At 37.7% G+C, this 12,957-nt stretch overlaps 1 protein-coding gene across 2 annotated transcripts in view; it reads left to right on the top strand.

Moving 5' to 3' along the window:
• Dip-lambda (Dpr-interacting protein lambda) overlaps positions 1-12,957 on the top strand; it is a 197,378-nt gene that overhangs the window by 11,040 nt on the left and 173,381 nt on the right. The window lies entirely within an intron of this gene.

The raw sequence follows: 12,957 nt of genomic DNA, 5'->3' as shown, positions 1-12,957 counted from the left end.
TAAGCAATCTTCTTACGTTCGCACGCGATGACTATGCGTATTTAGCGATGCATTTTCTTGGAGCACATATGTCTGAAACATTAATAATAATATACGATTGATTTACTTGTTCTTACTTAGAAAATTATGCTCGATAAGCATTCTTTTTTTTCTGAATTTTTACAGGAATAACATATGCACCAGCGATAATATGTGTAATCAATTGTATTTTAAGATGTTATTATATACTAAGTATCGGACTTTGTGCAAATATATCGCATATGTAACAATCCGTTCGGTATATATAAATCATTCACTTGTCTAACATTGCACATTTTGAATAGTAATGTAGCCAACAAAATTCCTTTTTTACATCTTTGCACAAATATTTAGACATTAATATGAAAAACAAAAGTTCTTCGCAATAAATAATTTATTTATAGATACGACTATCTTTTTCTATTTTCATTCTGTAATGCAATGTAGAACTTGCTCAAAAAATTGTTTTTTGAGATTGACTTCATGACATTAAAACCAAGATTTCATAAATAATTCATAGACTTACGATCACAATCTAGTAATAAATTTTTCGACGTTGCTTTTACATCGTACAAATGTACGATCGATACAATTAAGTTGTTGATACAAATAAAAAATAAATATGTTATTTTTAATGATTTATATTATATTAGTGTTATCAGATATATTATTTTCTAACATGTTATTTTTTTATTCTAAAACAATTTATAACACATATTAAACAATAATAAGATTAATACGTAAAAATTATTTTGAAAAATTTGATTACTTCAGTGTCGTGCATGAGGTTAATTTTAAAAGACAATTATTGTGTATTATACAATGTAAATGATTTTTATTTCGTCTGATATTAAAACAGGGAACTGAGGAAAGATATATTATATTCCAGCGTCTGGAGAGAACTCTACGAATATTACATTGTTCCGCGAACACGGTGTCTAATTGTGGAAAGCATTGCTACTTTAAATTTAAGATATTAAAGACGTTATATATGCCGACAGTAACGAGCGCATATTTACATATTAACTAAAAAATCTGTCTGAGTTAATATGCAAAAACTTATGTCGCAAAGGTTGAACGCGTAACGTAATCTGCTTTCGCAAATTACGTTACGCTGAATTTTCCTACCGTCTGTGACTCTGATCATGAGAGCTGCCTATTAATCTTTTTTAATAATTTACTTCTTATGTTAGATTTTGATAACAATTTATAATTGAGTACGGTTTTATGACAAACAAATTACATGTTAAATAATATATCTGATAACACTAATATAATATAAATCATTAACTCTTAGCTGGCATACTTCACCAGAATCACATAGCAGGCACTCTGGGACCGTTTCAGACCCCACCACTAAAATGCTTGCTGCGAGGAAACTATTGATTTTTTTTACTTAAAAAAATTTCAAGATAGTCTTCGAATGTTGTTTTAACAAATGTCATAGGTTATTTTGATAAAATGTAATATTAAGTATGAAAAAAATTGAAGAACGTAAAAGAAAAAATGAAAAAATTATTGTTTTCACTAAAAACTTTATAACTCTTCTATTTTAACTCTTCCATTTTTTAGTGCCATTTTCGTATTATATGGAAACTTAAATTAGAGCTGAACTAGGCTGGGACGTTTGATACCCCACGGTACCAGCTAAGGGTTAAAAATAAAATATTTATTTTCTATTTGTATCAACAATATAATTGTATCGATCGTACATTTGTACGCGATGTAAAAGCAACGTTGAAAAATTATTACTAAATTGTGATCGTAAGTTCTATATGAATTATTTATGAAATCTTGGGTTAGTCTTATTTTTACTTTGACTGCTATAATTTGATCGCAAATTGAGGATGATAAGCGTTGATATTGAAATACCATAGATCAAAGCCTATACTCAATCGCTTATCGACTCTACATGGCAGTCGTTGTCGTTGCGTCGAATTAAAGACGAAAAATCATGCCGGTCGGTTTTATTGCCTGAAATCTCAACCCCTCAACGTCGGGTTAACAACCGACCCTGCAGTATAACCGGGGTCGAAAGAGCGCACTTGAACGGTACTGTTGTAAAGTTAAAAGCATTGTTCCACCATGCTGGTCGTCCTTTAGAGGAAAGATACACTCGACTGTGAAATAGAAGACGAGGGGGGCGAAACCGGCACACGTTTCAGCAATGAATTGTATTTTTCTCGGCGAATTCTTCGCATACGTACATACGAATTACGCGGGAATGACGGGCGCTTTCGGTACTTTTCGGCCGGATTTTTGTCGTTAAAGCGTTTTCCATTTCGCATCACGTTGCCAACGGGAGAATCTCGAAGTGCGCACGGTAGACAATGCAAATGTTTCTATTTTGTTAAAATGTTTTTATGTCATAATGCAATTTTTTATCAATTTTTATAAATTTGCCTTTAAAATGTTTTCCATATTTTTCCTGGCATATTTTATAATATGCCAGAAAGTAATGTCATTGTTAAATAAAAAAAAAAAAATATGTATCGTATTATATTAAACTATTACGTAATGTAATGTAAAATATGTAGAACAAAATGAGGTAAGTAAGGTAGAATGCAATGTACTCTGAGTGAAATGGTTAATTGAAACGAATGGATATTCTGCATGGCGCTGAATAAAATTTTAGGTCGTAAAAAATTAACGAATACATTTTAAGCCCATAATGGCACATTAAAATCCTTTGTCCTTTTAATGGGCCAATCAATGTAGATAGAGAGAGAAAGTGAGAGAGGGGGCGAGGGAAAAAGAGATAGAAAGGGTGAGGGAGAGAGAGAGAGAAAGGAAGAGTAAAATAATAAGATCTTAACTTTCGCATATTTAAAAGAGGAAAAAATGAACGCAAAGAATTACATGTATCTTTTCTGTCTGCATACTTATCGTTATTTTATCTCAGATATAAATAACGTACATATCTGTTTAAACCGGATAGTAGTAGGAAAGAAAATAACTAAGAAAATAACGTTGAGAAAATATTTTAAAATGATAACGGGTGGTTTTTCTAGTCATTGTATTGTTCGCTGCGTGGAAGCTCGCTAATCAAACAGAATGTTCCACGATTTTACGTACATTTCAACTCGATTAGCTTCGCGGTAGCGTATCGGTCTCATAACGGGTCGTTGGCATCGATGACAAAGTTTTCGGGGTTGCATTAGCATTCGTTCCCTCGCTGGCGGCAGCGGCGGCGGCGGCGGCGGCGGCGGATGCCTGGGCTCGTGTGTAAACTCGGTGCCCGGAGGGCTTGCTTTGTTACAAGCCGCAGACCTCTGATACCGTGGCATACTTCATCGCCGAGTATTTCGAATACTCTTGGCATGATGTAGTTACACGCCCGACCTGGAGAAGATCACATTCTCCAGTTCCGGGCCCGGAGCTTAATTCCACAGTCTTAAATCCCCGCCGCTGAGCGTTCTGGCGGACTTATTCAGGCATCCCCTTCGAAATGGCCGAGCTCGTGCACGGCAGGAGAGAGAGAGAGGGAGGGAGAGAGAGAGAGAGAGAGAGAGAGAGAGAGAGAGAGAGAGAGAGAGAGAGAGAGGGAGAAGAGAAGGAGAGGGGAGAGGAGAGAAAGAGGAAGAGAGAAAAACTATCTCAGTTTTCTCGGTTGCGTTAAATTCTTCGCGCACGACGAAAAAGACGGGCAGCCAGCAGAAATAAAAGATGTGCACGCGCATGACATCCTTCTTGGATTATTCGGCAGCGTTCCTCGGCAGGAACCTCCGGCGAATGTTGAATTATTTAGGTGAAAAGTCAGCTAGAAGAGTGAGGCTAGAAGAGCCCGCGTGGCATATTAGTTATACGATCTACATTGTAAGGCATCCAGTATCAGTTGAATACGGAGATGCTCCAAGATCGACCTCGTTTTAGTTCTCTCATTGTTATTTCTTTTTCTATTTCTTTTTCTTTCTTTCTCTATTTCTTTTTATACGCGCACGTATATATATTACAGTATGTTACACAAACCTATTAGAATATTATATATTTTTCTTTACCTAAGAAAAACCTACGTAACGATTTTTCAGCTTTAATAAAATCTAGCTTCTTTAGCATAAAAGCTGTTTGACTGCAATAGTTGTAAAGTACTTATGCGCGTAAAGATATAAATTGAATGAATATATGAAGTGATGAAAATTTATATGAAAATTACGCAACAGAGTGTAAAGGGAAATAGAGCAAAGGTTACAAACTACCGCTTTCCGTTAAATTATCAGGTTTACCTAGACACACATTATCTTATCTTAGTTGTGTAAACAGACACGTCTCATTGCAAAGAACATAGCAACAGATTTTAGATGATATAAGTATAAGCAATATATTTCTTTTATAATTCTTTATTTATTCTGATTTTTGAAAATATATTAAATACATCTCTATTTGTTATATATATCGATATTTTTAATTCATACGTATTCGGAAAATGCAGGAAAGAAGTAATTTTGTAAATTAATTTTTAAGTTTGTAAAATTCAGTAACAAAATTTCTCTTTAATTTCAGCTTGTAAACTTAACTTTAATTGAATTTTAACTTGAGAGAACAAAAGAACAGGTAAAGTGAAAAAGTTTTGAGAAAGATGGCAGACGTAAAATTTTCGCTAAGAAAATATCGACTTCCAATCGATGAGAATTCGCAGGTAACAGAAAATACGGAAAATCTGTGTTAATATTTATTTTTTTTTCTCGTTCATAAGAAAGATAATCCGCACAGATACGTAACCGCGAATAAATTGTCTGTTGTCGATGAAGTTAGACATTAATCGATTTTTCATATTTGAAATTGAAGAACTGTCGGATTTTTTTGACTCTTGCGGAATTTATCGAAAACGTACGCGATCGCGAAGGGCAAGGCGATATATCACTGCCGCTTTCCTCGTTCAGGGGTGTGCAGTTACTCTCCTCGCATCTTTCTGCATTCGACAACTGTCAATCGGCGCATCGCGACGCAGATTTGTAGCACTTTGACGGATTTTTCGCGCGGACGGGCCCGTCAGTGCCGCGACGCGACACTTCGTTGATTGCAAACAGAATCGTGGTTATCGGGGCAAAAAGTAAGTCCGCATAATTACGCTTTCGTGGCTTTTATTTACGGGCTACATGCGTTTTCTAGATAGGACATGACGTATATAGCATAATAAAACGGCTTCATCAAATACTAAATGATCTCGAAAAAGTCGACTCAAAATTTGAAAACAAAATATACTGTGACATTTTGTATATATCGGAAGAGTAAATAATTTCAAGTAAACTTGAGATATTCTACTTATTTGCAATACTTTTTTTTTTAAATTATTTATGTGTGTGTGTGTGTGTGTGTGTGTGTGTGTGTGTGTGTGTGTGTGTGTGTGTGTGTGTGTGTGTGTGTGTGTGTGTGTGTGTGTGTGTGTGTGTGTGTGTGTGTGTGTGTGTGTGTGTGTGTGTTTTATGATATTTATTAACTCAAACGTTAATATACGTATGACAATTTGTTGTCATTATATGTTATTATATGTTAATAATTTATGTTGAAATTTTTCGAACTTTATTCTCGAGAGACTTTATTAAAGGAGACGTTTCTCACTGTAGCGAACCTTTGATCTTTCTTCGAAGTTTTCTCGAGTTGGCAATCGAAAAGCGTGATATCCTCCGCTATCGCGGAGCCATACCAATTCAACGTTTATCCCTGGATGTCGCGGTGAATTTGCCGAAGTCCGATAGCCTGCCGATGAGACAACGTTCTTCACGGTCGAGCGGACTGCCACCGCGAATTAAAGCTTGAGCGCGGCTAAAGTTCCCTCGCCCGGTTGACTCAATCGCGTACAAACTTGACCCGCGTTCTGTGTAATGCCAACTCCGAGTTAAGAAAACCGCCGAATACCTGCACTTCTAGATAGGGACGTAGATGTTTCGCTTAATCCTCACATCATCCGTATTGCCGAGCAGCCGAATTCGAAAGTAATATACCTATTAGCGTATCATTTCGAAAGTGTCGCGACATTTTTATCCGATGTGCACTTATTTTATATATAATTTTCCTCCAATCCGTCTCCTAGCAAAATTCTTGATCAGACGCAATCTTTTTTTAAGCACGTTCGATCCTCGACTTACAATTAGTAAGGTTTTATTAGCGCTGGGAGGAAAGTACAATTGCGGAATCGTTAGTTCCGCTCGTGCCGATGCTGCATTAATCATCCGTGCCTATTCTGGTGTCGCGCCGAAACCCATTTCATTTACGGCAACGTGCGTTCGATCAGGAGGCGACGTAAGATTTCCGGCGTGATTTACCCAACGGAATGCGGGTTGATGTATGCAAAGGGCTCGGCGGATAGGCTCGTGGTATTACCGCGCGATCCGCTTGCGTAAATATCGCGCCGGGACGGTATTACTCGCGCTACGAGGCGTTGTGACCGTGTTTGTTTGCGTACGCTCACACGTTTGCGCGTACATGCGCGTGCGCGCGCGCACACACACACACACACACGTTTGCACGCAGCGCACATTGTAAATACGTATATACATACGCGACTGGCGTATGCATTGCACATATCTCGAACGGGGCTGTAATTCTTTCGGCCGCGGCGCGGCGCGGCGGCACGAACGCGGGGCAGGAGGAACATGGGAGAGAGAGTGACAGAGAGAGAGAGAGGGTCGTGCAGTTGTACTAAATATCGAAGTTCGTCGCCGACGCTAATTCGAAGTTTGGCGCAGTTGCTGCAGAGCTCTACGGTCGCCGCACGCGCCCGCGCACACACCCGTGCCACGACCCATGCTCCCCGTGCATGCACGTATACGCCACGGAACGCAAACACGTAGCTCTTCGCATAAACCCTCCGGCACACACTCGGGCATAAGCGAGGCGTATAGCTGCCGCAGTCCGTGCGATCGTCATTGCGAAAGTGGTTGGTTGGCAAAGGGTGGAGAAAAGGATGGAGATTTCGGAGGGGAGAAGGGGGAATACCGTGTCTTTAAACGGAGTTCGAGCGAAATCGATATATACACGTTTCTCTTCGGCTGCGAATAATTGCCGCGGATGATGGCGGCATTGCGCGGAGAGCAACGCGCAGTTGTAAAGATGGGGGGACGGTATACAGTCGAATTTTGCGAGCGAATGCCGGTAAAGCCGCAGCCGGCTCTTTACGGCTTCACTCGAGTGCTCGTCATTCACCGCGTGGTCGTTGCACCTAAATGATATCACGAACAGTCTGTGTGATATTGCGGAATGATCACGCGACTTTCCTGCTGTTTACTATCCGGTTTCGCGATGAGACAGCGAAATTTTACAAGTTTTGAGCAAAACATTGATAATGAAATATCAAAGAAATTGTAAAAATAACGATAAGAAAATAGCAAAATTACGCAAATCTGGTGAGCACATTTTGTTACTTGTCATGCTGTTTGTTGCAACGATGAAATGATAAAATTTTTTGAGATTATAATGAAATTGCCAGACGATAGCGTTATATCTAGAACATTTTTAATGAATATTTTTAGGAACAATGATAGGAAAATTGCGTATAATGCTTCGCGCGATAAGATAATGCAGAGTTGTATAACTGCAGTGACTATAATTTCTTTGTTGTGAGATAGGTAAATTCGCAGCGTCATATTACCGTCAAAAATAATCGTATTACAAACATTTGAGAAAACGATGACAGATATTAAAACTGGCGTAATTGGCGATATACTGTAAGTAGGACCATATAATGAAGATAATTGTTGCCCACAAATACAATAATTACAAATAATTAATCACGCAAGTATAACAAGTGAAATAAAAAATACTTTACTCACCCCATGGTTACTCCGCCGTCTTTTGATGCCTCCCAGGCCTCCTCCATTCAGATCCATTCATTGCACGCGAATAACATATAGCACTTGTGACAACACGGTTAATTACAATCGTGCGTACTAATTATCAGAATAGAATAATCGGCACGGTACTCTTGACGCGAGCATTAATCACACGTGACACGCACTTTACTATTGTATATTGCTACAGAATCTCATTGAAACATTAAAATATAAAGCTCTACTCGCTCGATACTCGCGAATCTCCTAAATTAACGTATATAAGAAATAAAATCTCGAAAGCCATTTATTGAATTATAAGCCATGCACAAACAAGATTAAATAACATATTATTTTTCATTATTTAAATTACTTATAGTATCATTCCTCGCTCTTAATCCAAATGTGATAAATGACATTTAGATCACCGAGAAAACGAAGTGCGATGTGAGATACATACATTCGAATCTAATCTTTAAGAAAATGTATTGCTTGTATCGTATAATGAAACAATAATTTATGCAATTCGTATCCTCTATCGTTTCGCTTCTGTGAAATAAAAATAAATTGCGCGAAATATTTGTTTCTAAATAGACAATGCATTTACAATCGTTAGTCGCGCGAGTTATTAATCGCGCGGATATAATAATTAATTGTTTGTAGGAAATAATCGGGTTATCTTTTAAGTATTTGACACGATCGGGTTTTCATAAGAATGCGACACGCTCGACGCCGGCCGCTATCTGCCCCAACTCTCGCCGTACGAATGACAAAGGTGCGTGATATCCTTGCGTATCACACAAAACATCAAGGACATTCTCAAACCCATTCTAGCCTTTAACGAAACATTTCGCATGTTAAGAAATAAATGTTTGTTGAATATTCTATTTCATGTATTTTGAATTAATTTTGATAAGCTGTTACCGCACATGTTTCGCTTTATTATATATATGAATTTATTAGCATTAATTGAACTTTTAAATCCGCAATTTTTTGTAGCATTCTGAGTATTTTTTAAATAAATAGTAACTGCTTAAGGAATTGTAAAAAAATATTTGAAACATTTTTTTTTACTAATTTGAACTATTCACCTAGAACGGACAGAAGAGCTAGAGATTAACATAAACTTGATCTCAATTTCTCAATTAAATTGCGATTGCAAATATGACAACGAATAAATAAATGTATTCTTAATAAAATTACGAATAGAATATTAATTTTCAAAGTATATATTTATTAGACTTTATTAGATTATTTTAAGATTAGTTTCAGTTGTTCTTCAGTAGACACGTAATTAAAAATTTGGGCTGTAGCGAAATGAGAAATGCAAGTGGTAGCGCTTAATGAAGTTTAACGAATGATAATTTGACAAACAAAAGACTGCGGTAATTTGAGAATACTGAATTTTTAATCGCTATGCAGTTTCACAATTTTGCGCGTTTGTTTGCGGGAAATATGAATGAAACGAGAGAATCAAACGTCGAGAACGAGTAAAGGTGAAGGAGGCAACGAGTCGGCAGAACGGATTACGTGGATGGAACAATGCCGCAAATGCCAGGGGAAAAAAACGACAAAAAAGCGCCGATGAAATAGCAGTGTGCGCGAATTTACTTGCGGCTTCGACTTCGCGCTTTATTTTATCGACGTGGACGAACGCGATAATGGACGTAACGCGAGTTTATTATTCAGAAGACACGTGTCCAAGCTTGAAATTTTTATTGCGTCGATTGTCTATTTAGTGACTCGATAGTGACTCGAATAATCTCTAATATATAGCTTGATGAAAATTTAATTATGATAAATCTAATTATATTATCGTAAATTATCTCGATATTATTAGGGGACATAAAATACAATTTCTTCATTTGTTAAAATCACGGAAGTATAACTAGGTATTGTTTTCTAATATTTTTATCTTAATAAACTACAATAAAGTCGAAATATAAATGATAACGCAGTGATTTCATAATAATTTTTTATGATCATAATTTTTTGATCATAATTCTAACGTAGAAATAATAATCGATCGGAACATATATTTTACTTTAACGTTATATATTATAATTGCTAATTAATTACTTATCATCTACAATTCTCTAAAAATCGTAAAAATTTGTGTCTCTTAATTTTATTGATTGTATCTGTCGTATTATTTACAATTATTTATGCAAATCTTTGATCAAAACTGGCACAATTTTGAACATTTCTACGACAGTTTTTTTTTTATAATCGTGAGTTTAAAAATCCCTATTTATTTTGCCGTACAATGCCGTACGCATGATTTTGATCGAGATTATATAGCAGATGAAATGGATTCTTGTCATTTATCGAGACTGACCTCGGATCGCCCCTTAAATTGTCGACAACTCTGCGCGTCTAGAAAAAAATCAGGCGAAGGCGTAAGGGTCGAAGGGTACCATTGGAGAGAGGTAGAGAATTTTCTTGCGAGACACTCTATAGATGGTCCGGGTGAGACTAGAGGACGGAAAGGAGGGATAATTGAATACAACTTGATCGAGCCGCGCGTTTCCACCCCATTAAATCGGGCTTAAGCTCGTATAAGGGTGGGAGACCGTTGGTGCGGGCCGGTGGAGAGCGGTGGCGGCAGGAGAGAGTAAGGTTGCCACGAAGGTGCGAGAAGAACGGAGATTTCAGCGGTGGGCGAATGAGGGTGGCGAGGGAGGGAGGAGGAGTATGCCAACCCTCTCCTCGGCCTCTCTCGACCGCCGTCGCCTCGACGGGAAGGCGAGAGAATGTTTACTGCTGCCCCAGCTGGGGGCCAATCAGTATAGCCGTTTTCCGTTCGCCGCCACCCTTCCGTCTGCTCGTTTCTGCAGAGGGGGTGCAATATAGCAGCCGTACAATGGAAACGTCGACGGCGATAGCTAGGCCCGACGTCGTTATACAGCCGGATTATTCCTCGCGCTCCCTCGTTCTCTCTCCCCTCCTCCACTCTCGCCTCCTCCCTCTCGCCGTTAGGGCGATAATCAAATTAACTCACTTCGAATTTTAAAGACGCTATCCCTTGCACCAGAGCCACTCTCGCGCCGGGTCGTTCGCCCGCTAATTCGCCGCAGCCGCGCTCTCTCCTCGACTCCACTCGGTCACTCGGTTATATTCTACCTTCTTCGAAGCACGGCGAGTCTGGAGTAGTTTCCACCTTCCTTTACTTCCCTCCCGTTTTCCGCTGCTGTCTTTCATGCTTGCCTCCTCCCTCCCCGTCAATGTCGTATAAATCGCTCGCGAAGTCTTAGCGCCGCACTTTCGCGAGACTCATCGATTACCGGCTCTCTATTGCGACGCCCGATTACCGCCGGATCTCCGCGTCGCGACACTTATGGTGAGCGTTCGTTGCATTAAAAATTGATCGCTCATAAAAATTTGAGACAAGCAATTGACGCGATATTGAAATATTCAATACATATGGAACATAGTGTTCTCTTGCAATTATTGCTTTCATTTCTTTATTTCTTTTATATTTCTTTAGCATCAGTAGAACGTTTTCTCGACTTGTTTAATAATTTCTCATACTCTATTTGTTTTTTTCAATGATATTTTAAGAAAAACGACTTTGATTTGGTTATAGAGATTTAAAAATGGAATGGTGATATTATTATAAATTACATATTTTAGATATATATTACATCAAGAAAATTTTCGCTTTAGTGGACAAATTTTATGCATTTGTCGATTAAAACCGGTTTTTCATGTTATTTTCTGATACGCGATTGCAACTGTCACTCGAGATCAGTCATTGGATTTTGGATTGGTGAACGTCACTGCGACACCCGTATCTGTGTCGTGCAGCCTATTTTGTTGCAAGAGATTACATCCACCTACGTTGGAGATAGGTATATCCTGATAGGTATCATAATATCACGTATTTGTTATTTTACACAGATGTATAAAAGTAAAATAAAGATAAAATCTCAAAAATATTCGTGCGCTACATCACTTTCTTTGATATAAAGAATGGTATTCCTAAAAGAACTTTTGACGAATATATACATATATAGATATAGATATAGAATATAGATATATATGTATATTGATAGAGCTCAAATCTTTTATATTGAGTTTGATGACATGATGTGATTCTTAAAGTATTATTTTATCAATTTATTATCATGACTACTGATCTTGAGTGATATCGAAACATGATTGATTGCGGAATTATACTGGAAATAATTGTCTATTTAAAAGAGAAATTGCACACGATCGGGTTTTATAAGATATTCGAATGAAATTACTGTTTTTATTAAGAGCTTATCCTTCTATCATTCCGTGCGAAGCTCAAGGGTACTTCCGATTGTGTTTAACGCGATTTATATCAAAAAGGGCGAAATTCACTGCGCGTTATACCCCAACGGAAAATGATCGAATGGTCGAATGGAAGTATTTGGGTCATGACGAGTGCACCGGTGATTCGTTGCATTTTTGAAAAGAATCTTGCGCTGAATACGCACAAGGAAAGATGAATATGCAGAGTACAAAAAAGGAAGCGTTCTTTCTCTAGGAGCATAAAAAAAGAAAAAGCGTTTTTTTCTCTAAGAATAACAAGATAGCTATAGAGTATAACGTAAAATATCTACAACAATTAAATAAACACATATTTAATGTATTATTCGTCATAAAAGAAACTTTCGCAATAAAATGTAGGATTTATAATTATTGAGTAAAAGAAAAATTAAAGTTTTAAAATTGCTAGCAAAATGGATTATAATCACTAATAATAGCAAGAAGAAATGTACCATTTCACGTAGTATAAAAAAGATGAAATATAATGCCATATGCATAATAAAGAAAAAAAAGAAATGCAAAAAAAGAATTCGCGCACGAAAATGAAATGTTCGATCTCTTCGGTAATCATTGAAACACATTAGCAATACGGTCGCAGCCAAGGAAATGCATTTAAGTATGCATTACGAGTCACACTTATAATCCCGTTGGATTACGTCCAATACGCCGCGGCGGAAATGCGAGCCGCGACGTCCATTATGCCGTCATATTTCGCGGCGAACACTTGTACGCAGCAAGTTCGGTCGTCCGATATCGACGATGACGTGTCCAAGTTAAAACCCGTTCGCTTTAATTATGCAGCCCGCTTAATGCAGATAAAATTGTCGTAGATGGTTTCAAATGTGTTGTATACGGCACAAGACTTGCGCATTGT

The sequence above is a fragment of the Temnothorax americanus genome, unplaced genomic scaffold (genome assembly GCF_048541705.1).
Source record: "Temnothorax americanus isolate GAGA-0224 unplaced genomic scaffold, ASM4854170v1 Scaffold2, whole genome shotgun sequence".
Lineage (NCBI taxonomy): Eukaryota > Metazoa > Arthropoda > Insecta > Hymenoptera > Formicidae > Temnothorax > Temnothorax americanus.
Note: the sequence above shows the minus strand (reverse complement) of the source record. Positions and strands in the feature narration are given on the sequence as shown.